Source organism: Protopterus annectens, chromosome 11.part0, assembly GCF_019279795.1.
Source record: "Protopterus annectens isolate FY-2018-M chromosome 11.part0, PAN1.0, whole genome shotgun sequence".
Classification (NCBI taxonomy): domain Eukaryota; kingdom Metazoa; phylum Chordata; order Ceratodontiformes; family Protopteridae; genus Protopterus; species Protopterus annectens.
Genome location: NC_056745.1, coordinates 1,025,507,014 through 1,025,532,939, shown reverse-complemented (window position 1 = coordinate 1,025,532,939; position 25,926 = coordinate 1,025,507,014). Strand labels below are relative to the sequence as shown.

The following is a 25,926-nucleotide window of genomic DNA, read 5'->3' as shown; positions in this document are numbered from 1 at the left end:
ACTGCTCATTGATCTGAATGCCTTGTTGCTGTGCTGAATTCCTAGCCATCAGATAAGTACTCCACTGGAGTTTTTTTTTCTTTTCCTTGGTCTTGCATTTTGCTTACTTACAGTTTGTCACCCAAGAAGGAAAAATGTCATTGTGGAAGGCAGACTCCCCATACGTATCATCAAGAACAGTATCTTTTTTGTTTGGGTGCTTCCCACGACCATATCTCTTGAAGTATCTGTAAGGCATTTGTGCCCAAGACACTCAGAAGATGTTTATCTTTCCTGGCCATTTATCTTGGAAAAACAACAACTTAAACACTTAGCCTAGGGTAACATGGCAAAATCCATTAATCCCAAGATATTCCTACTACGTACGAAGGCAAAGTCTTGGCCATAATATTTAGCTGTCCAGCCTCCACCAAAATGTCCCTCTAAAAGCAGGTAATAGCTTTGCAAGCTGTTTTGTGTCTGCATCGGATTCCTCTGCTGCAACTCAATCAGAGGCCGGCAAGGATCCATCTTTTCGCACAATCTTTGAGGCTTTGCAGGCATTTGCTCCAGGCATCAAGGGGGGAACCACTGCTGAGCATTTCTGATGGTCCTACAGGGATTATGCAGATATGGGTCAGGGGCGAGGTTCTGGGTACTCTTATTGAATCTCATCAAGGGTCAGAACCTCCATTTTTTGTTAGGGCTGATGTCCCTTCAATGAAAAGACAAAGGACAGAGCATGTTTCAGTCCATCCTAAGGATCCTTAAAGGGAATGGTAAGTGTTTACTCAGGGCTTGATTTCTGCCTTAATGGCCCTGAAGCCTCCTTGACGGTTTCAGTGTCCGTTTCTCCTTGGACCTCTACCCCTTCTAAATGGCCTATTAAATCAGATTCCTTGGATGAGGATTTAGAGTCGGATGAGGGATCCTTGTCCTATTCGTCACAGATGCCTTCACCTTTGGCTTATGGTTCTGATGAGAAGTGTATTGGCCCTGAGTCTCCCTCCAAGGAATTGTCCTTTGGGGACACAATTGCTAGCATGATGGAATACTTTAAGTGGGATTCTTCTCAAGTGTCTGATACTTAGAGGAGATATTATGAGGTGCTTCAGGTGGACACTCCAAAACCATCAGCAGTTCCTCCTGTGTTGGTTGCCTTGTTCGACACTTTCATTGCTGCTTCCAAGTCTCCTGATTCTCAGCCTCCTGCTCCTAAGAAACATGATAGGTTCTATAAGGTCCCTGAGGACTGTCAATTTTTTTAAGTGTCCTTCTGCTGATCCTGTTGTGATGTCAGTCCCTTCTGACAAACCTTCCAAATTCTTGCTCTCTTCTAAACTTTTGCCTTATGATAAGGATAGTAGGGCAACAGAGAGGATTAGTAAGGTTTACACTAATTCTACTTTGACCTTTAAGGCTATTAATTATCACACTCACATAACCAGGTATGCTCTGACCTTGATTGCTCAGGCTTGTTCAGGTTATTTCTGCCCTCCCCAATTCTAAAGGCAAATCTTCTGCCTTACCTATTTGAGGTTCTATTTTAGGTTCCACTTCTTAAGTGTCTCGCCACTCTATCAAGTGTAGTTATGATGCTGCTGATGCCTCTTTCACGGCCATGGCTTTTGGGTCTGTCATGAGGCATTATTCTTGGCTTGGTCAACATCCTTTGCCTGAGGACATTAAAGCCAAGTCAGTCGATGCTCCTTTGGATAATACACATCTTTTTGGGACTGTTGCTGCTTACCTGTTTAAGTCTCTTCAAGAGAAAGGCAAAGCCTTGCAGGACCGTAAACATATTTTTGTCTCTCCTATCCATACATTCCAGGGGAATTATCCTTCTACATCTACTTTTTTCTGCAGCAAACCCCTCCAGGCCTCCAAGGGCAGGAGTGGTGGTAGGAGGACCTGCTCTGCTAAGGCTTTTCAGACTTCTGTGGCCCAGAAGCCTCCTTTATCTGATAAGCCTGCTTCTGTTTGATAATCCACCCTTTCTCTTAGACCAGGTTCCTTTGTCCCTTTGACTTTCCCTTTCTCTTCCAAATTGGCTTCTCCTCACTTCAGACTACTGGTATGGAAGTCTCTCCCTATTTTTTCAGGGATTCCTTATCTTCCTCTAGAGCAACTTCCTAACTTCATGGAGGTCCTAGGGTATCTGTTGAACCAAAGAACCATTTAAACTGTTCCCCCTTCCCAAGTGAAAAAGGGTTTGTATTCCAGGATGTTCCCAGTTCCACAAAAGTCACGTGAAGAGTGGGCAAGTTAGAATGGATGAGACACCCCACTGTCCTGGAGACCTATTCTTGGGCTCTCCCTGTTCAACACCTTTCTCAAGGTGACCTCTTCTTGGATGCTTACTATTCAAACCCAGTTTCCTCATTTACTACCCCTGGATTTTCTGGTGTCTTTGGATATGAAGGATGCTTACCTTTACATCCCTATTCACCCTCTTTTTAGGAAGTTTTTTTTACATTTTTCTGTTTCTTCCTTTCATTTTCAGTTATCTGCTTTGCCCTCTGGCCTCTCTACTACCCCACGGGTAATCACAAAATGCCTAACTTCTGTGATTGCTTTCTGCAGGTTCCAAGGCATTCAGATTTTCCTTCTCTAGGTGACCTGTTACTTCAGGCACCTTCTCCCAATCACTTGTTACGTGATCTGGAGTTCATGATCTCTCTTCTTCAAAGTCTGCAGTTCACTATCAATTTCCAAAAGTCTGCCCTGACTCTGTCTCTGGATCATATGTATCTGGGATGCAGGATTCAGACAGAGCCAGTGTTGGCCTCCCTTCCTCCTCCTCCAAACGTTTTGTCATTGACAGCCTTCTTTCAATCTCTTCTTTGTTTGACTGTCATTCCATCCACAGACTTTTTTTGGGGCTCTGGAATTCATGGCATCTTCTATTCCAATGCTCCCAATTACCATACTGCATATATATGGAAGCTTCAGTGGTACCTGAAGTCAATTTGACTGCAGCATTGCCACTCTTATGGATTTCAGTGTACCTCTGCTTCCTTGTCTAAAGAAGGAATTTGAGTGTTGGATTCAACAGTTTGCCCTGAACCCAGGCCTGCAATTTCAGCCTCTAGTCCCTTCAACAACTGTTCACTAATGTCGCAGGTGGTCGTGGGTGGTCGTGGCCCCCCATCAGAAGTCAGACCATAATATCATCAAGGAGATGAGAGCTCTGATTTTGGCTCTTCAAGCATTTCAACCCAAGTTCTCTCCAGGCTCCTTAAAGATGTACACAGACAACATTACAGTGATGTGGTATGGCAACAAGCAGGGAGGCACAAAATCTTACCTCCTAAGCAGGTTGGCTTTTCAGATTTGGGAGGTGGCTCTCCGTTATCAGTTAACTCTTCAGGCAGCATACATTCCTTCAGAGCACAATCTAGTGGCAGGCTCTCTGAGCAGGTGCAAACCACAGACTCATGAATAGATGCTTCACAGAGACGTGTTTCTCGACACTATCCATAAGGGGGGCATTCCTCAGGTACACCTATTTGCCGCCCCCTCTGAACAGGCAGCTCCCTCTCTTCTGTTCCAGAGTGCCAAGTCATCTCGGGTGGAAGACAGATACCCTTTCTTTTCCTTGGAATGGGAAGTTTCTTTATGCTTTCCCTCCTCTTCCTCTACTTCTAAGAGTCCTGCAGAAAAATTCATCTGGACACTCCAAAGATCTGGCTAGTAACTTCCTTTTCTCCAAGACAGCACTGGCTCCCTCTCTTAATGCATCTGGCCAGGAGAAATCATCACAAGCTACCTCACTAGTTGTCCTCCTCACACAGGACAAGGGGTCTTTCATACATTCCAATTTGTCCACTCTTCACCTGACACTGTGGGTGACAGTGTTTTAATCTGTTTCAGGCACCCTTTTCTGAGGACATGCGCAGGGTTTTACAGGAGGCAAGGAAGCCCTCAACCAGAAAATCTTACATGTTCAAATGGAAAAGATTTTCTGTCTGGTGCTATGGTCATAACCAGGACTCTTTCAGTGGGGGTCATTTTGCTCCTCTCTTATTTGTATGAGTTGCTCCAGTCTGGCTTAGCTTATTTTTCTGTGAAGGCTCATTTTTCAGCCATTTCTGCTTGTCTGCCCTGGAATCCTCCCGTGGCTTCTCATTTTGAGGTCAAACAATTTCTTCTTAATGGTGTCTTGTGTCTTAGGCTTCCAAGGAAGCCTATTCCTTCTCCTTGGGACCTTAATTCTGTTTTAGAAAAATTGACTCAGTCTCCTAGTCAGCCCACACATTCTGCTTCTTTGCAACAGTGTACCTGGAAGACTGTTTTGTTGCTGGCTCTTACTTCTGGTTGGAGGGGTTCTGAGCTGCAGGTCCATATGACCATTCACTCTTTTTTGGTTTGTCACAGGGTAAGATGTCCCTTCGTACTAATCCTTCTTTTATGGCCAAAGTAAAACAATGAGTTTTCCTTGAATCAGTCAGTATAGCTCCCTTCCTTTTTCCATTCTCCTCAGTCTGCTAGTGAGAGGGAATCGCATATCATGGATTTGCACAGACGTGTTAAGTACTGTTTGGATAAAACTAATGCCATTCATAAGTCTAACCAGCTTTTTACTTCCTTTTATCCTAGGATATTGGGTTTGGCTGTTTCTAAGCACAGCATCTCCTCCTGGATATCTTAGGCAATTTCTTTTTGCTATTCTTTTCATGGCAAATATTTGTCTACTTCTGTTAGAGCTCATTCCACTAGACCTGTTACCTCTTCTGGTGCTTTCCTCAAGGGGTTGGACATCAATTCCATCCTCGAAGCCACTATTTAGTCTTCAGTGCATACCTTTACTAAGAATTATAAGTTGGATATGGTTTCTAGGGCCACAGCAGGTTTTGCTAGAACCATTTTGTATAGGTTTGTTGAGGGGTCTTCTCAGCCTTCCACCTTCCATTCTGTTTCTTGAGTTTTCTTACTCTCCCTATAGTAAAAAATACTGCAACAGTAAAATAAAAAGACATAGTACAGTTGTGTAAAATCTTGCAATAACAGTAGAGGTCCTTCTCTTCAATGTTGCAGTATTCGCTTCCTCCTTCCAACACACTTTCTTTTGTTTGTTTTTTTTTTATTTGCGTTGGATTCCCTTTTGGCTGAGGGTCTCCCCTTTTTCTTCTTCTGCATTTTCTCCTTCTAGATGTGCATGGACTCCTTTGTCCTGTGGAGACTGCTCTCTACTGTGGCCATTCAGTTCTGGGTAACTGTCTGTACAACACTTTTATGCCCTACATCCTGGGTGGGGGAGCTTGTGTATAACATATGGTGCATACAAGATCATAAGGCTTTGGCATACTGACTGAACATCTGGCTGCCCTGGCCGGGAGATCCCTATAGTAAAGAATACTGCAACAGTGAAGAACATCTACTGTCATGGTAAGATTTTTCACAGCTGTCCTTTATTTTCTGCTAAACTACTAAATAATTTAGAGGTATTTTATAGTACTTACACTCTGATTAAAAATACAGACTCCTTACTTTATGTCACCAGCATATTTAGTGATCAAGTACTAGCCAGAATGTACACATCACTAACTTAAAACTATCAACAAAGAACCTTACAATATCTTTAGAGGGGCTGCATAACAAATTTTGAAAGTCAACTTTTCCTTATATTTCACTCTGCAACAGTCTATATTTGTGCCTTTCTAACACAACATAGTTTACATGGGCTTACAGACACAGCGTGTGGTTTCTTTATTAATAAATTATGATCAAATAAAACCAGGGTATGACTAAAATCAAAGTCCCCACTTACTTAAAACCATTCAGCAAACATATCATGGTCTGATATGCCCTTCTCATACACATGCTGTCTCCAATCTGAAGACTATAATTTAAGCAAGTCATCATTCTCTGATATTACTTTATCTAGAATCTTAGCTGCATTCTATGCTATTGTGACAAGGTGGGCTCTACTCCCAGAAGACACTGATTAGGAACACCTCCATTACCCAGTTCTATGAATGGACAGGAAATTAAGATGACTGCATCTTTCGGTACACACACACCTCTACTGGGACTTGAATGGTAGTGAAGGTGATGCTTCAACCTATAGCCCCAAACAACACATATATACCTACCGCAGTAGTGGTGGTGAAAGACGTATGAATGCATGCCACCCTGTTTATTCATGTACCACACCATGGACTGGATGTCTAATCAGAGCAGATGTGACTTCCCATTCCAGAGGTTGTAGGGCAAGGAACACTACACAAGACATATGTGCAGCTCCTCTGTTAGGGACCACACATATCTTGCTCTTGTGACAGGACATGTGGGCTTCCCAACCTACCATACAAGCAACTCCCAGCAGCAGCTCCAACAAGTCAGGCAGCAGAAAGGGCAACCCTATGCTAAGCCTGGCTGGAAGAGCCCACCACTGCAAAGTCTGTTGATGTGTATCTAACACTGACAATATTTGTTATGGTACACTGACTATGAAGCCATCTCACCATCTAATAAAACACTGCCAAGCAACAGTGGGTGATTTCTTTCACATGACCCAAAAGTTGCAGAAGTATTTATATTTAGACATTGATTTGCTCCTTCTTCCTTATCCATGATACTAAAACTATGAAACCCTTGGCTAGCTATCCACTAATGAAAGTACAGCTGTAACAGCTGATGTCTTTCACTTCACTGTTGCAGCATTTCTCACTTTAGGGATCTCCAGTCAAGGTCAGCTGAAAATCCACCCAGCATACCAAAGCCTTTAGATCTTGTATGTGCCATACAGGACATGTATGCTCCTCGTACAGGATTGTAGGGCACAAAGGTGATGTATGGACGCAGTTACCCAGAAGTGAATTGCCTCAAGAGAGAACAGTCTCCATAGGACAAAGGAAGATATGCACATTCAGAAGGAGAAAATGCAGATGGAAAACAGGGACTGTCAGCCAGGAAGGTAATCAAATCAAAGCACAAAAGAAAAAAGGGGATGGAAGGAAGGCCCAAATACTGCAACAGTGAAGAGAAGGATGTCTACTGTCATGGTAAGATTTTACACAACTGTATTATCTCCTTCTCTATCACTTTTGCAGTATTCTTTACCTTAGAGCGAGTACAAAAGCTGAAGAAAAGAAGTGTGAGATGAATGGCTGTGGACAGCCTCAACAAACCCATGGAGGATGGCCCTAGAAACCATATCTAATTTAGAATACTTAGTAAAGGTAAGCACTGAAGACCAATTAGCAACTTCAAGGATGGAAATGGAGTCCAAACCCTTGAAGAAAGCACAAGAAGAGGCAACAGCCTGAGTGAAATGAGCTCTAAAGGAAGGAGATAAACACTTGGCATGAAAAGAGTAACAAAAGGAAATGACTTTAGATATCCAAGAGGCGATGGTTTGCTTAGAAACAGCCAAACCCAATGTTCTGGGATGAAAATAAAATGGTGGCCAGACTTATGAACAGCCTTAGTTATATCCATATAATACCAGAGCGGTCTGTGCAAATCCAAGGAATACAGGACTCTCTTACTAGCAGAGTGAGAAGGAAACAATGAAGGGAGTTGTACTACACTATTCAAAGACAACTCATTAACAATTTTAGGCATAAAAGGAGGATTATTACGAAGGGATACCCTGTCCCTGTGAAAAAACAAAAAAGGAGGAATTGCCATAAGAGCCTGAAGCTCAAATCCCTCCAAGCAGAAGTGACAGCAAGCAATAAGACTTTCTTCCAAATACAGTGCTGCAGAAAAACTGAAACTGCAGGCTCAAAAAGGAGCTTGCTTCAATTTTTACAATATAAAAAAAAAAAAATTTAAGGTCCCAAGGAGGAGAAATAGGCTTCCTTTGAGGCCAAGGTGCATGATACCTTTAAGAAACAGTTTGACTTCAAGAAAAGAAAACAAGTGATTATAATTCAAAGACAGACAGGCAGAAATAGCTGACAAACGGGCCTTTACAGAAGAATAGGCCAAGCCAGACTGGAGTAACTCACACATACAAGAGAGAACCAGTGGGACTCCCACTGAAAAAGGGTCCTGACTATGATCATGGCACCGGGCAGAAAATCTTTTCCATTTGGACACATAAGACTTTCTGGTTGAGGGTTTCCTTGCCTGCTGTAAAACCCTGAGCACATCCTCAGAATATAGGTGCCTAAAAGGCTATAACTCATAGTGTCAGCTGAAGAATGGACAAGAGAGGATGGGTAAGTGACCCCTTGTCCTGTGCGAGGCGATACAACCAGTGAGGAAACTTGTGGTGATTGCCCCTGGCCAGACGCATTAAGAGGAGGAACCAATGCTGTCTTGGCGAAAAGTGAGTCACTAGCAAGATTTTTGGGGAGTCTAGCTGAATCTTCTGCAGGACTCTTGTAAATAGAGGAAGAGTAGGGAAAGCATAAAGAAACATCCCCTTCCATGGAAAAGAAGGTGTCTGTCTTCCATTCCAGATGGCATGGCGCTCAAACAGAAAAGAGGGAGCTGCCTGCTCAAAGGGGAGGCAAAAAGATCTCTCTGAGAAACACCCCACTGACAGTCTATATCCAGAAATACATCTCTATGAAGCATCCATTCATAAGTCTGTGTTTTGGACCTGCTTAAGGAGTCTGCCACTAGATTGTGCTCTGAAGAAATATACACTGCCTGAAGAGTTGGCTGTTAACAGACGTCCAGATCCCAGCCTGCAAAGAAAGTAAGTCTTTGTGCCCACTGCTTGTTGAAATACCACATCACTGTGGATTTGTCTGTGTAAACCTTCAGGGGGCCTGGCGAGAACATTGGGTGAAATTCCTGAAGAGCCAGAATCAGAGCTCTCATCTCTTTGATGATGACATGGTTTGACTTCTGATGGGGAGGTCAGTGACCTTGAAATTTCAAGTGATCATACGAAGCCCCCACTCCATGTCTGAGGCATAGGTGAATAGTTATCCCCCACCACCCCCACCCCCAAACACCTTTACTGAATTATCTGTTGTGGCAGGCACATTTACATTCACATAAAAGTAATCACACTATAATTAACAAAACAAACATTTTACTTCACGTATATTTCTATATATCATATAACCTAAGCAGCATTAAATAAATTACTCAAGTTCTGTTTTTTTTTAAACAAGAAATATCTTTATTAAACCATCACTTACTACATAGGCAATCATACATTTATATGAATAAAAACAAACCCCACAATTGCAAGCATTTTACATCACAAAGCATACTGTCACATTCTCACTTGCAAACATTATACATCACTTATAATCTAACCAATCTTTTTCACTCAAACATTACATAGCTCATTTAAGTCTTGCCACCTTTTAAACCTCATTCCTCCCTTGTATGTATTGATCCCATAATTCCTATTTTTCCTATGTAGTTTGTTCCTACCCTTTTCCAAAGATCTCAATTCTCGTTGCTTTATCTCTGTTATTATATTCACTACTTCTAGTATAGTTGGTTTAGATTTTGATTTCCATTTTCTAATAATTGCTTTTTTGGCAGTCACCATAATTAGACACAGCAAGGCCTTACCCATGTGTAGGCAATTTCAATTCTGTATCATAGCTCAGAAAAATCATCGTCCTCATCAGACCAATCTGCCCACCCAGCATCTCCAACAGTGCATCCTGCAGGGAATCCCTAAAGTCCACCAATTCACTCTCAGAAAATATGTTCCCAATTACCTCTTTCTTCCTAGTCATACCTCCAACATTTCCTGTCTGCCTAAGGAAAAATTCTCTGGAGTCTACTTGGGGTATAGAAATATCTATGCAAATATTTCCAGTGAAAAATCCTAAATCTTCTAGATTCTGTTGCATATCTGGGAGACATACATACACCCTCCCATTGCTTCTTTGTGAATTACTTATCCAATCTCTCTTCCCAATCCTTTCTAACCTCCTCTGATTGATTATTATAGTTATCATGCAATATTTTAGATACTCTACTAATTATTCCTTTTTAATGGCAGCTTTTGATCTAGATTTTACTAAAAGTCTACCAGTGCTGGTCTTTTGTTTAGGACCCCCTATTTCTTTCTCTTTGCCTACACTCTGATATCAATCCCTGAAAGGGAAGGCAATCTCTAACCTGCAGTCCAAATACATTCTTGGGGTCTTCCCATTCTATAATCTTTCCGTCTCCAATTATTTGCTCCCAATACCTTGGTTCCTTAAATAGTTTTTTCCAATAAATTCCAGCCCCCTCTTGCCTACTGTGTATATCCTTAATTGCTGTCATCCCTATCGGCAGAATCCTTCTCCAATCCCGTGCTGGCTTAGTTTTTAGAATACTTTCTGCTACTTTATGGATACAATATTCTGTATTTTTATTATGCTCCTTAAAAGCCTGCATCCAAAATCCTAGTCTCTCCTTGTTTCTTGAGCTTCCCCCGTTTCATCATCATCCGTTGCCACTTTGAAATATAGTTTTCTGCTTGTGCTATGTATAGGAGTCTTAACTGTGTAGCTCTGAAATATCCCTTCAAATTGGTTAAGCCAATCCGCCCAGTTCTACTGGAAGAATCAGTGTCTCCCACTTGCCTCTTGCCATCTTCCCCTTCCAGATAAAGTATAAAGTCCTTCAGCTCTTTATTAATTGCTATCCACAACTTCTCCTCTGGTTGATAAAAATATGACTGACCTGTGTACAAGACTAAAGGGACTAAAAACATTTTAACTGCTTGTATCTTATTATCCATATCCATATAACAAAGCTTCCATTTTCCTCATTTTGTTTGGTCACTTCCCACATATCCTTAGCTGCCACACTAGAATTATTTTTAATCCATACTTCATTTTATCATGTCCCCATAAATATGGATATTCCTGAACCAGTTTGTGTATGGGTAGATAATTTACCACTATTGTCCTCATTTTAGCTTCATTAATTTTGAATTCCAAAAAGATATGAATCTGTCTCAAAATGTTCTACAACACTATACTGTCTCTTTCTGGTTTTGTCAGGTATAAAATATCATCTGCAAATAAAGCCATCTTTTCTTGACAACCATACCAATCATATTATTGAATTTCCAAGTCCCTTATTTTCTTTGCTAATAGTTCTAAATATAATGCAAGTAACACAGGAAAGAGGACACCCTTGCCTGGTGTTATTAATTATCAGAGAGGACCCCACCCACTATAATTTTCACCTCTGATGCCTTATATATCCTCCTAATCAACCTTATAAGTTTTTCAGGAAATGAAAATACCCTGCTCATAAATCCCAGCTTACTCTATTGAAATGCTTTCTCTGTATCAAAACCCACCAACAACAATGGTATTTTCTTACATTCTGCTTCCCTCTGATCATCAGTATTTTGTTCCTGTCGTCAAATGTTTGCCTCCCCTCCACAAAACTACAATGATCCATATCTTTCAGTTTTGGCATTATTTATGCCACTTATTTTGGCTATTATAGACATGAACACTTTATAATCATGGTTTAGTATTGAAATGGACCTGTATAAACCCGGATCGGATGGATCTTTACCCTCTAAGTATTACACCTACCACTGCTTTATTCCAAGATGTTGGCACTTCTCCTCCTCTTAAAATACTGTTAAACAAAACCTTCCAGATCTTTATCAATTTTTTTTTCCTCCTAGCTTCCTAACTTCCACAGGAATACCATCCATTCCTGGGGACTTTCCTGTAGATTGGTTATACATCACAATTTTTATCTCATCTCCTCCTATCCTAACCTTAGTAATGGAGTCTCATCTACCTCTAACCTTGGTATATTTAATTCTTCCATAAACATTTCCATTTGTATCTTTTCCTGATTTTCATATTTCTCTGCTTTATAGAGACTCTCATAGAATTTTTGAAATATTTTAATACCGCTACAGAATCTCTTGTTGCCTTCCTTGCTTTTGGCTCCCTAACTTTGGCAACAGGCATCGGTGAATAGTTCTTGAGAAGGAAGACTGAAAGGCCTAGGTTGATGATAGGTTGCTGAATCCACCACTCAAATTCCTGTTTGAAACAAGGAAGGAGAGGTACTGTGAAATCTAGAGGGTGGCAATGGTACCTTTGAAACTTCCACATATGTGGTCTGGCAAGAGGAGCACTGCAATAGAAGAGGGCAATGAGTCCTGCAGCCTGAAGAAATTCTCTGATTTGAAAGGCAGAAGAGACTAAAAGAAAGCTATAAAGGACAAAACCTTTAGAGGGGGAATATTGGCACTGTCTGAAACCTGCAACCCAGATAACACATGGTTCTAAAAGGGAGTCAGGACAGACTTTTGCAAGCTAACAGTGAACCCTAGACTTTGAAGGAAAGATATGAACTCCACAGCCTGTAATAGGAGAAGGTGCCTGACTCAACAGGTCATCCAAATAAGGAAAATTCTGAATGTACTGGAGCCTGTAAAAGGCAATCACATGAGCTAGGCATTTTGTGAATACCTTTGGGGCAGCAGAGAGGCCAAAAGGCAAAACAGAGAACTGAAAATGAGAGGAAGAAACAGAAATGTAGAAATGTCCTGAAAACAGGGTGAACAGGAACATGAAGGTAAGCATCCTTCAGATCCAAGGACACCAGAAGAAACAATGTTCGAAGAGAAGCATTCGAAAAGGAGTAGCCTTGATAAAGATGTTGGGCAAGAAGAGATCCAGAATAGGTCTCCAAGAGCCTTCCTTTTAAGGGAACAAGGAACATTCTGGAGTAAATTTCTTTTCCCACTTGGGAAGGACGGACGGGCTGAATAATACCCTAGACCACTAGTACCAAAGAACCTCAAGAAATGAGGACACTGGTCTAGAGGAGGTTGAGGAATACTTGAAAAAGGACAGAGAGACTTCCACACCATAAAGTAACCAAGATGGAAGATGAACAAAACTCAATAATCTGAGGTGATGAGGTATCAGTTTGGAAGACAGAGAGAGAGCCAAAGTGACAAGGAAACCTGGCCAAGGGTTGGGCGGATGTCACAGACGCAGGCTTGCCAGAAAAAAGAAGGCTTCTGAGCCACATCAGCCTGAGAGGAATGTGCAGGAGGAGGATAGTTCCTCTGGAACTTGGGGACTGGGGACATAAAAATATGTTTAAGGCCCTGCAACGCTTTAACATATCAACCATCCCAAAGAGACTGTTATTATCCAAAGGAGCGTCCAGCAACTTTGCCTTCTTAATGTCTTCAGGTGATGACTGCAGATGAAGCCAAGAGTAGCACCTCATGACAGACCCACAGGCAGCAGCTCTGGAAGAGGCATCAGCAGCATCACAGCTGCACTTGACAGATTGGCGAGCCATCTGAGAGGTAGAATCCAAAACAGATAAAGCAGAAGACTTTCCTTCAGAATCAGGGATGTCTGAAATAACATGACAAACCTGGGCAATCAAGGTCACATCATATCTGGCCATGTGGATCTGGCAACTGATGCCCCTAAAGGCCAAAACAGAAGCAATATAGACTTTATTTCCAATTCTCTCCACTGACCAACCATTCTTATCTGAAGGTAGAAGCTTGGAAGAGGGCAAAAGCTTGGAAGGCTTGTCAGAGAAGACTAATACCACAGCAGGGTCAGCAGAAGGACTCAGAGAGGAATTGATAATCCTGAGGAACCTTACAGAACCTGTCAGGTTTCTTTGAAGCAGGGTGATGAGAATCAGGAGTCTTAGAGGCAGCTAAAAAAGCAACCAACACAGGAGCTACTGAGGAATGTTTAGAAGTGTCCACCTGAAGCAACTCATAATACCTTTTCTGGATATCAGACCCTTGAGAAGAATCCCATTTAAAAATTCCATCGTTTTGGCTACTGTGTCCCCAAAAGATAATTCCTCTAAAGGAGCCTCAGGGCTAATAGACTCCTTTTTATCACAACCATAAGCCAAAGAAGAAGGCATCTGGGAAGAGTCAGACAAGGACCCTTCATCAGACTTCGAATCCTCATCTGAGTGATCAGGTTCCTAAGGCCTTCTGGAAGAAGTGGAAGCCCAAAGGGGAGTAGGGACAGAAACACATTGGGGAGGTTTCAGGGTCATTAAAGCATTAAACAGGCCCTGAGTAAGCTCCTGGCATTCCCTTTGTGGGTCCTTAGGACATACAGAAGAATGTTTAGCCTTCTATGTAGGGACATCAGGCCTAACACATACCAGAGGTTCTGAACCTGATGGGATTCAATAAAAGTCCCTGGAACCTCTTCCCTGACCAAAATCAAGATAATCAACCATGGTTCCCCCTCAACATCCAGAGCAGACCCCTGCAAAGCCTCAGAGGATGTGTGAAAGGAAGGATCCATGCCAGCCTCCAAAGGGGTTGTGGCAGAGGAATCCGAAGTCAACACCAGACAGCCTACAGAGCTATCACCTGCTTCAAGATGGCCAGTGGTGCCTGGACTACCAAAGAATTAGGACGAAATTTCTTGGCCTTTTTGCTTAACAGAAGTACTTTGGGGTTAATAGATTCCGCCATGCTACCCTGAGCTGTTTATGTCGCTGATTCTTGAGACAGACGACCAGGGGAAGACAACCAGCTTCTAAGAGTCTTAGGCACAATTGCCTTACAAATACTACAGGAGGTACAGTCTTGGGAAGCACCCAAACAAAAAAGACATTGCTTGTTATGATCCTTATGGGGAATCTGTCTCCCCCACTGACATTTTTCCTTCTTGGATGACATGAACTCCAGGTAATCAAAGGAGAACAAGATCAAAAGTACAAAGAAAGAAAACTCCAGTGGGGCACTTATTTGCCGGCTATGTATTCAGCACAGCAAAGGGCATTCAGACCTATGAGTGATGATGGCATTTGGATTGACAGCAAAGTAGTTCTGGGCAACTGCGTCCATATGTCATCTTTATGACCTATGTCCTGCGTTGGGAACATACGTGTGATGTACAGCGTATACAAGATATAAAGGCTTTAGTCTACTGGCAGGATGCTGGGCCATCCTTAGCAAGAGATCACCAAGGTGAAGAATACTGCAACAGTGATATAAAAGGATATCAATACTATTTAGCTCTACCATGGCATACATAATCCTCTAAGCTGGGACCAAAAAGGACTTTTCCCAGCTTATGACAACCACCAAGACTGATAATCATGGTAGGATGAAGAAAGGGCTGCTGCCAGAAGACCTCCAATGGGGCCAACTCAAGCCATTCATCCAGACAAACGAACAACCAGAAAAGTTTCTTCAGGGTTTCCACACCATGGCCAAAACCATGCTGGACACTCCCAATACAGATGGCAGTCCAAACAGCAGCACCCTATACTCAAACTTGTAAAGATCCAGAATAAACTAAAGGAATCTCTGACAATACTCAAACAAAAATGTGACAAAACATGCCCATTCACAGCTACACTATCCAAGTCCGACAGAGGGGCAGCAGCGTTATCTAGTTCAGAGTATCCATCAAAAACTTGACATACTGGACCACCCCCTGAAGACGCTGCTAAAATTCTAAATGGAATAAACATATTCACAAATTCTTTAAACAAGGAAGATGCACTTACAAAATCTCATCTTTCTTTCTTACGGTGTAATAAACTGTAGACTTGCGGCTTGCACTTGACTTCCTGAAGAAGTAACTAACAGCTCAAAGAAAAAGCCACAGCAGACCAAGTCCAGGACCTATAATCCTTGGTGATAATTTTCCAAAGAATAAATGCACATCTATATCTCACTAGCTACACTAGAATGCGGAGAACAAGTCCCACTCCCCCAGGGGAACAAGGAAGTCCATCTGCAGATGCTGACTGGATAGGCTGCAAAAGCACATTGGGAAGGTGGGAGGGTAATAAGCATCCACTACAGACAGTCTTCAAAACAGATCCTACAACCAACAGATCAAAACTGTCCTACAACCACATACTTGCTATATCTAACTGTGAGGGCTCCCTTTTATTGGGTGTGGGATAGGGGTGTGGGGTGAGAACAGGCTGTGAAATGTAATCTTCAGTGGATATCTGGGTCCATAAGAATATGGAAAGACAAAAGCACAGAACAAGAAGTCTTAAAGCATAAAGGTAGTATGAAAGGATATCAGACAATCAGATTCCTAGAATTGTGGTCCAAACTACAATGCATAATGGTGTTAAACTGTGACTCAGAGGCCACCACACAAAAGTCCACAATTGAGACAATGCTGCACTGGCAATACACAACAGAATGTTTTTTTTTTTTTTGCTCCTTTGACAGATCTGCCTGATAGCATTTTTACCCAACAGGCCCATTTATTCCATCAGGGATGAAAATTAGGCATTCTAAGGCCAGGTGAAAGTCCTGCAACATACTCATCCCTGCCAATGGTGTCTAATTTGCCTATTTGTTCTCCAAGGTGAACATAGGGTGGTAGAGAAAGGGTCAGAGTTCAGGTCCAACAGAGTGGGCTACCTCTTTGTAGTCCCCCCACCCAATGTGGTGGCCCTACTAGCTCCACTTAGGTGTTGCCTTGTTGTGCAAAGTGTGCCTCTGCATGCTGACATCCCCAGTCAGAGTGCATGCAGGAAACAAGAGCTCCTTCTAGGTTTCACCCAAGTGGCAAGGGAGAACCCCGGTCCCCCTGGATAGGTGGAGCTAGCAGCAGCAGCTGCTCACTCCCATTTCCCCTTCTCCAGCACTTCTAGTACAGAGTTACTATACTAGCAGCATTTTCTGTCAGAATGTCTAATAGTGTGTCAGTGCAAAACATTAAGGCTACGAAATGTGAACCTCTGTTTTTCCCTGAAAAATGCACTCTCCCAGCATATATCTAATTTGCACTAAGCCAAAATAATCAGGAATAATCTGTTTACCTGATCTTCAAGTAAGAACTTCACCTTCATCACTAGTACATGCATCATTCTACAGTTTATATAGTTGCTCTAGTTAAGTGAACACTGTGTGCAACTTTAAAGCAAGACCAGAAGGATACAAGTTTGAGAATAGAGAGAGCTTAGGTGTCTGAGTATCTGAATGTCAGGTGCATAAAATCAAACAAGTTCAAGGAAAAGTACAGTTTTGTACCTACCATAAATGTAGATGTTCGAAGATCCACATTGCTGCAGTCCTTACACTTGGGTAGTCCGCTGTCCTCGGTCGGCCCGAATATCAAAGTATAAGGCTGACGTCGGTCAAGGCGCATTTGATTGACATCAGGACGTCAGGGTACAAATGCGCATGACTGACGTCATATCCTCAGTCTTTTCTTGCCCCAGATGTCAGAAGACCCTAAAAATAAAGGTCAAAACCAAAAGACAGCAAACAAACAACCAACCACCCTTGCACTAATTATATGTACAATATAAATACAATATACACAATATTTACAACCCAACCCACACAACCACCTCTAACTACAGAGGGGAAGGAGGGAGGGTAAATTGGACTGCAGCAATGTGGATCTTCGAACATCTACATTTATGGTAGGTACAAAACTGTACTATGTTCTTCATCTCACATTGCTGCAGTCCTTACACTTGGGTAGAATCCCAAAGCAGAGGTAAGGGAGGATGGCCAAACTATAAGGAAGCAGGAGCAGCCAAAATGCCCTGCAACACAGCAGTGGCAAAACCAGCCCTGGATTTAGAGTAAAGTGGTAGGTGATAATGCCTAGAGAAAGTATGCACTGAACTCCAAGTAGCTGCCTCCAAAATATCCTTGGTTGCCACCCCCCTCAAAAAGCTGTCAAGTGGCAGTAGCCCTAGTGGAATGAGGCCTAATCCCAGCTGGAATCTCCTTGCCATGATGGGAATAACAGAAAGCAATGCAAAACCCAATCCACTTAGAAATAGTTTGTTTTGACACAGGCTTGCCCTGAGAACTCAAAGCAAAAGAAACAAATAACTGCTGAGACTGCCTGAACCCTTTAGTTCTGTCCAAATAATATCGCAACTGCCTGTGTACATCTAAAGTGTGCAAAATCTTTTCCCCTTTATTTTGGGGATTTGCATAAAAAGTAGGCAAATGAATAGTTTGGTTTAAAGCCACACTAGAAACCACTTTAGGCATAAAGGAAGGATTAGTACGTAAAGATACCCTATCCTTATGGAAAATTAAGAAAGGCTCAACCGCCATAAGGGCCTGCAATTCAGAAACCCTTCTAGCAGAGGTAATGGCCAACAAAAGGCAGTCTTCCATGATAAATATTTCAACTCAGTAGTAGCTGCAGGCTCAAAAGGTTGTAGAGTGAGTTTCTCCAACACAAAATTGAGATCCCAAGCAGGAGTAGGAGCTCTACGTGGGGGTCTTATATTCTTTGCCCCTCTAAGAAATTGCTTGAACAAAGGATGAGAAAACAATGGTGGGTCACAGTCATAGTGAGCTGAAATTGCTGCAGCATGAACCTTAATAGAAGAGAAGGACAAACCTTTGTCCAGTAACTCAGTAAGATATTGAAGAGCCACACTTAAATTAGGCTCAGAAACATCAAAATCCTTTGCTGCACTCCAAAATAAAAATCTCTTCCATTTATCTGCGTACACTTTCCTTGTACTAGGCCTTCTAGCTTCCAAAATCACATTCAAAACTTGTTGTGGAAGTTGAGACCCTCTATGGTTCAAAACAGAATATGCCAGGCTGTTAGGTGAAGAGAGTGAAGTTTGACATTGAGCAAATGACTGTCCTCCTGGGACAACAGGTGTGGAATCAAGGCAAAGGCCATGGAGGCTTCCGTACCAGACTTCTCAGTAATGGGTACCAGTGCTGTCGAGGCCAATCTGGAGCTATTAAAATCATCCTTGGCTTGTCCTGTCTGACCTTTAGAAGTACCTTTGGGAGGAGAGGCAGAGGTGGAAAGGCATACACATGAAGATTGCTCCAATTGAAAGAAAGAGCATCCACTTTCCAAGCTGTGGGATGAAACCTTTTCGTGCAAAACTTTGGCAGCTGATGGTTTAGTGGAGAAGCGAACAGATCTATGTCTGGAGTTCCCCATGACACTGTCAATTTCCGAAATACATGAGGATCCAATTTCCACTCGTGGGGATCCATAATTCGTCTGCTCAACACATCTGCTAAGGAGTTCTGTGCTCCTGGCAGAAACCTTGCCTGAAGATTGAGCTGTAAACTGAGAGCAGTCTCCCACAAAATCATTGCTTGCCTGCATAGAGGATAAGAATGTGTTCCCCCTTGCTTGTTGATGTTCCACATGACAGTTGTGTTGTCTGTTAGAATCAACACCTGCCCTGGAAGAAGTAAATCCTTGAAAGCTATTAATGCAAACTGGACTGCTAACATCTCCTTCAAGTTGATATGTAGATGTTGTAGTCTGGCAGGCCACTTGTCTTGTATCCACTTTCCATTTAGATGAGCTCCCCAAGCTTTGTCTGAGGCATCTGTCGTTAAAATCTGACTCGCCTCTGGCCGGGTCACAGAGAGTCCCTTGTTTAGGTGACATTCCTGAGCCCACCACAAAAATTCCTTTTGAATGCAAGGTATTATTTGAATGACAGTGTCCAGATCCTGGCAGTGCTGTGTCCATACATTTTTGAGATACCATTGCAGCTTCCTCATATGCAGTTTGGCGTTGGGAAGCACCAGAATACAAGATGCCATGAACCCTAAGGCTTGAAGGACTGTCCTTGCAGTCAGCCCGGACTGATGAGATAGTTGATGGAAGTAAAGGGAAAGATTCTTTTGTTTGTCCGGGGTCAAAAGGCCATCTGGGATGCTGTATTCAGACTTACACCCAGAAAGCACATGACCTGAGAGGGTACTAGACTGGACTTTATTTCGAGCACAGAATACCCCAGGCATCTTAGCACTGCTATCACATATTCCAAATGATGAAGAAGCTCGTCCCTTCCTTGAGCCAGAATCAGGCAATCGTCCAAATAAGGATAGATCTGTATTCCTTTTAGCCTGAAGAAAGCTATCACTGGAGCCAGAACTTTCGTGAACACTCTGGGCGCAGTAGATAAGCCAAAGGGCAATGCAGAGAACTGATAGTGAGAAGTCCCAGCTCAAAACGCAGATACTTCCTGCAACTTAGTCTGATAGGAACATGAAGGTAAGCCTCCTTGAGATCCAAAGTTACCATCCAATGATCTTTGCCCAGCAGAGGTAGAAACTGTTGTAACGTCAACATTTTGAACTTGGGAATGTCCAGATAAGTGTTGAGGATAGATAAATCCAAAATTGGTCTCCACGTGTTCCCCTTCTTTGGTACTAGGAACAGGCGAGAATAAAATCCTAGGCCCACTTCTGGCATAGGGACCGGCTGTATGGCCCCTATTTGGAGTAACAGAGAAATTTGCTTGTGAGCCTCTATTCTTTGTTGAGGAGGAACGTCTGGCATGCCTTTGAAAGGAGGCAAGGTATGGAAATAAAACCTGTAACCGTGGTGTATGATATCCAATACCCATCTGTCTTGGGTAATTAAACTCCAATTTTCTTTGAAAAGTGCCAACCTTCCTCCCAAAGGTGCTGCCAGACGAGAAGGCTCTGGCAGCTGAAAAGGTAGGTCATTGGGTCTGTTTACGAAAGGACTGACCCCTGTTTACGAAAGGACTGACCCCTGCCCTCACCCGAAGACTGTGCGGGAGAACTCCCTGTTCTAGGCCTGAAAGAGCCCTGAGCTCTGCCCCTACCACGTCCAGATCTACCCCTAGACTGGGAATCATAAGAAGGATACGTCCACCCCTTAGTAGGCCAATTTCTACTAAACTTTGGAGGCTGAACCTGCAAAAAATCTTTAACAGTCTGCATAGACTTAGCCTTGTCTTCCATTTTCTTCAAAACTGCCTCAACAGGAGAGCCAAACAACACATCAGATTGTAAAGGAGCATCTAAAATCCTTGTTTTAACATGGTCAGATAAATTTTGATCCCTCAGCCAGGCGTGCCTGCGAAGAACTGACCCAGTGGCAGCCACCCTAGACGAGGCCTGTACAGCATCAAAACCACATTGCAAAGAATGCTTACCCACCTGTTCAGAAACATGCACTAAATCTTGTAACTCTTTACAATCAATACCTTCCGCCAGAGCATCAACCTTAGACTTCAATTGTGAAAGGAGATAGTTTTGGTATTTCAACATGTGAAACTGGCAATTCAAAGCCCTCATAGCTAGAGTGGAAGAAGTATAAACTTTCTTTCCCCATCTATCCAAGGCCCTGGCCTCTTTATCTGCAGGAACCGGATTCTTGACAACAGAAGCCTTAACACCTTTAGGCCCCTGGCTAACAGTTTCTGGGTCTGCCCTAGGACTCTTAAAAAGATACTTATGAGCTTCAGGCACCCTGTAATACCTATCCGGTTTAACAGGAGCAGGAGGCAAAGAATCAGGATTAAGAGAAGCCTCTGTAAAAACATCTTCCACTACATCCAAAACAGGAGGTATAGCCAAAGGCCTATGCTGGGGTAAAAACAAAAATTCCCTAAGCCTTTTCCTGGAATCAGAGAAGTCCTGACCTTCCCACTTAAAATGCTCCCTCATGGAATGAAGAGTTTCTGAAAAAGAAAATCCTCAGGAGGAGAAGCAGAAGGAGTAGAATCATCCACATCAGAATCAGAATAAGGAGAGCACTCCTGCAAGTCTTCAGCCGAAGCCTGCTCAAAACTCCCTAGCTCAGGCTCCACCCTAGGTCTCTTATCAGGAGGGGGCAAAGAACCCCTAATCAAAGTAATCAAATCTTCTGCCATTTTAAGCATATGCTTCTTGGGCACAGTTCCTGAAGAACTAGGGGTGACACCAACTGAAGCTAAACCTGGCCTGCCTCTGGGAGAAGCCTTGGAAACAGAAGGAGAGGGCCTAACCACCCTAGGCAGGGAGGGGAGTATAGTAACCTGAGAAGCCCCATCACCCTGACCTGCCTCCTGAGAGGCCACATCCTGCAATAACAGTCTCTCCCTGGGATCCCAAAGAAACCTCCAGTGGAACCACCGGCTCCACCGACACTTCTAAAGAACCGGCGTCCGGAACGGACGGTTCTTCTAGCCTAGGCTTAACTGCTTTGTCCTTGCGCTTCTTCGAAGAAGCGGGCGTCGGAGCATCCGACGGCATTTTATAATTGCACCGCTTCCCGAAGACTAACCTGGCACAATCTAATCTCCTCTTTATAGTGCGCTTATTGAATCTAGCACAAGAGCGACACCCAACAACGTCGTGCTCAGGCCCTAAACAAGGAATACACAAAGTATGATAGTCTCTATGCGGTATCTGTTTCCCACAAGAAATACAATTATTCACTTTTTCAGACATCCGGTAAAACACTGAGGCAAGAAAAAACTAAAATATTCCCTAACGGGGTACTTAGCCAACTTTGACTCGGTCTGAAACTCCGAAATCGAAAAATTTCAGAACGCCAACCGGCACTTGCAATACTGCTTCTGCATCGGACCATGCGGCAAAAAAGACTGAGGATATGACGTCGGTCATGCGCATTTGTACCCTGACGTCCTGATGTCAGTCAAATGCGCCTTGACCGACGTCAGCCTTATACTTTGATATTCGGGCCGACCGAGGACAGCGGACTACCCAAGTGTAAGGACTGCAGCAATGTGAGATGAAGAACATCCTTGTTTCTTCTTAACTGTTTCCTTAAATGTGATACATGTTACTGTGCTTTTGCAGGTGCATTTGATGGACCATCATGTTCCACAGTGAGAACACTAAAGCAAACATACTAGTGCATGTAACACTTTGTAAATATGGCCACAACTCTTACATGCTTACAGTCATACAACTACTGTCACAAGCCAAAACTTGTAGAAAAGAGCCACAAATCTAGGTATAGGACAGTTGATTTTAGGGCAGGTTTTCACTCATACACTTCTTCAAAGACAGGATCTTTTAAAAATGTCAGAGGAAAAAAGTAGTAAACATAATTGTTTCAAAATAAAACAGCCACCCAGTGCAAAAAACACACACTACTATGGAAGTGGATACCCCCTCAAACACAAACACACGCACACTTACTTTGTACTTCTAATTAAATCTGCTAAATCCAAGGCTGTGGCACCTTGGGTTACTGCTATACTTCTGTACAGTCTGTTCCCTTCACTTGACAACATTAAGACTCAGTTGTAACTGTCAGGCACCATAACTTCTGAAGGAGAATTCAGCTTGAGGTAAATGTATTACACTACTGTCTGTTTAATGAGGTGTCCTTTAACTGTCTGTACTTTTCCACAAATTTTCTTCTAAGTGTAATGTAGTTGCTTTAGTATGCACTGCATCTGCTACACCATGCACACTCTTGCTGATGGAAGGAATGCTAAACAGAAGTCCTAAAAATCATAGTGAAGGGCACCATTACTGGAAAATGAGTAAAATCTGCTTATTGTCTATATATTTTTGTTGCATTTATTTATTGGCATTTGTTTATCTGGATAATCCACCTAGGACATGCAAGATCCCTTTTCAGTAGAGGCCCAGAAAGAAGCACCCCATAAATCAGGCAAAAAGGAAAAGGTATGTTAGATTAGAACAGCAACTAAATTAAAAATGGACACAATGAAGAAAATCATTATAGCAGTTAATGGATAAAATACAAATGAGGAATCACATTTAAAAATAATAAATGAATAAAATCGGTAAGTGAGAGATGAAAAGACAGTTAATGTTAAGAGAAGGCAAATTGATTGAGCAGAAACAATAAAAGACTTCCAAGATAGCTGCACACTGAGTAACAGCTTAAGTCTGACTCTCCCAGTGTGAAAATAGAACCTCAGAAGAGAAAGCCAATGGACTTGTATTTCTGGGTAAATTTTAGTAACTTGTTAGTAAGTGCACTGCCTGGATGCCAAGAAAAAAGAAATATAGATGATCTGAAAGAAAATCACCTACAGAAGGTGAGTTAAAAACACTGACTGGGAAGAGTACTCCAGCTGTACAGCTAAAAGCAGTGCAAACTCCAGGTATGCCTTCCAGCAACCTGGAGTTAAATATAAGACTACTGCACAAAGACCTGATTAAAATAAATGAAACACTGATGGAGTACATCGACTCAAATAACAAAAGGCTGGAAAAAAATGGAAGACGCTTTAAACAGATATACAGATGAGGTGGTAAAACTGCACAAATCAGAGGCCGAAATGAAGAAAAGGCTGTCTGAATATGACAAAATGTATAAAAAAAAATAATAGAATTAGAAAATTACAGGACACAGCATGCAGGGAAAACCTGAGACTTTCTGCTGTACAAGAGAAACTGGAAGGAACACACTGTATTAATTTTATGAAAGCAGAAATAAGCAACTGATCTGGTATTCCACAGCAGGAGTTGTTAACTGAAAGGGTACATTGTGTGTATGCTCCAAACATGGCTATGGGAAAGCAACCTAGACCTTTAATAGTAAAGATGCAATACTACCAACAGGAGGAGTTGACTCTAACAAACGGTGGCAGAAGGACGAAGTACTAAAAATGGGAGACAGCAGAGTGTTTGTGGAGAATGATTACTGACTGTACACCAGGGTAGAAGAGTAAATGTATTCCAAAATTCAATTCAAACTGCTGTATGCAGCTATTTTCAAAACATTCTTTCCTGGAGGAACAAAATCATTTTTGATACAGTACATGCTAAGCAGGAAATACAATAGTTTGCCCAACAAAAAGTGAGCTGTGAAACAGGAGATTCTCCTTCTTCTTGTTCTGGTAATAAAGACCACAGACAGACTGTGCCAGTGAAATCTTTTCCAATGTTCAATGGAAAATGCTTGAAAGAAGGAAAAAAGCACAAAAGTTAACTATAAAAATTGGGAGTATGTTGGAAATGAAGCAGAGACTATATATGGGAGATGGACATAAACAGGAATAAAACCAGTAACTTGGAAATTGACAAATGTGGAAATACAAAGCAATAATTATATTTGTAAAACATGAAAGAACAAGAAAATATAGAAATACTGGACTTTTTGTTAAACTTGTAAGGGACTCTAAAGCATATGACCTGCTTCATGGCATTAAAACCTGGGAAAAACAGGAGAGTGGAAGAGGAGGGACAACGCTAACTCTAAGTAAAACATGTTTTTCTTAATAGTAATATTTTTATAGTGCATTATTTTCTTTGCATGCTATAAAGTTTTCTTAGTTATTTTTAAGTGTAATGGAGATACTAATGTAAACAGGTGCTTCTGTTTTTTTTTTTCTCCTGTCTCTGTTCTTGTTCAGTTTTAAGAAATGTACGCACAGCAACATAAAAAAAGAAGTCTGGTTAAAAGAGCATGAAAAAATAAAAACTGATGTGCTTTTTCTCATTCTTGTATAGGGGAATGACAGGATTAAGGCCTTTAGCTTGATCTAGTGACAAGTTTTAAGAGAAAGCAAGTACATGAAAAAGAACACATTATTATAAAGCTTTTTTTCTAGCAAATAAATGTATGCTTTTGGTAACAACTTTGTATCTGGTCCTCATGTCTCCATGGAGACAATCTGATAAAAAGAAAAGGCTATGAGATAATGTTCTCTAAAATCAATCAAGTGTTTTTCCAGCTGTGAGAGCTACAAATATAAGACAAAACCAGCCAGCACTTAGTAGAAGCACAGGCTGTACCAGGCATCTTAGCATTAATAACTTTTCTTTTACAGTAATCCATGTCTGTGAGTGTAGCTGTCAGTTTGGGACGCTTACTCCTACTAGGGGTTAAAACTTCAATATCTGAAGATATACATAGGTTTGTGTGTTTGTATTAAGAGGTTTTAGGGTGACGGGTTTATTTTTTGAGGGCTTTCAATAAAACAAGTAAGATGTGACATAAGCTCAAATGGATATGACAAGAAACAAATGTATAAAAGGTCAACCTGCTCAACAGTATATATGCATACAACACAAAAGATGGAACTAGACACTTAACAAAAAAGCTGTTACACATAAAACATTATTATTTAACACAATGATGCTTTCTGTAATGTTTTTGAATGTGAATGGTCTCACAGATAAATACAAAAAAGAAGAATTGTGAACTATATTAAAAACCGCAGAGTGCAAATAGCTATGCTACAGGAGACGCACTTCAAAAGAACAGAACATGTGAATTTTATAAAGAAAGGTTTTCAGGATGGTTATTCAGAGGAATACCTGGGAAAAAAAGAAGAGATGAATACTTACATTAATTG

The 25,926-nt window shown here is 41.9% G+C and overlaps 1 protein-coding gene across 1 annotated transcript in view; it reads right to left on the bottom strand.

Moving 5' to 3' along the window:
• CERK (ceramide kinase) overlaps window positions 1–25,926 on the bottom strand; it is a 606,813-nt gene that overhangs the window by 70,875 nt on the left and 510,012 nt on the right. The gene's annotated exons all lie outside the window — the stretch shown is intronic.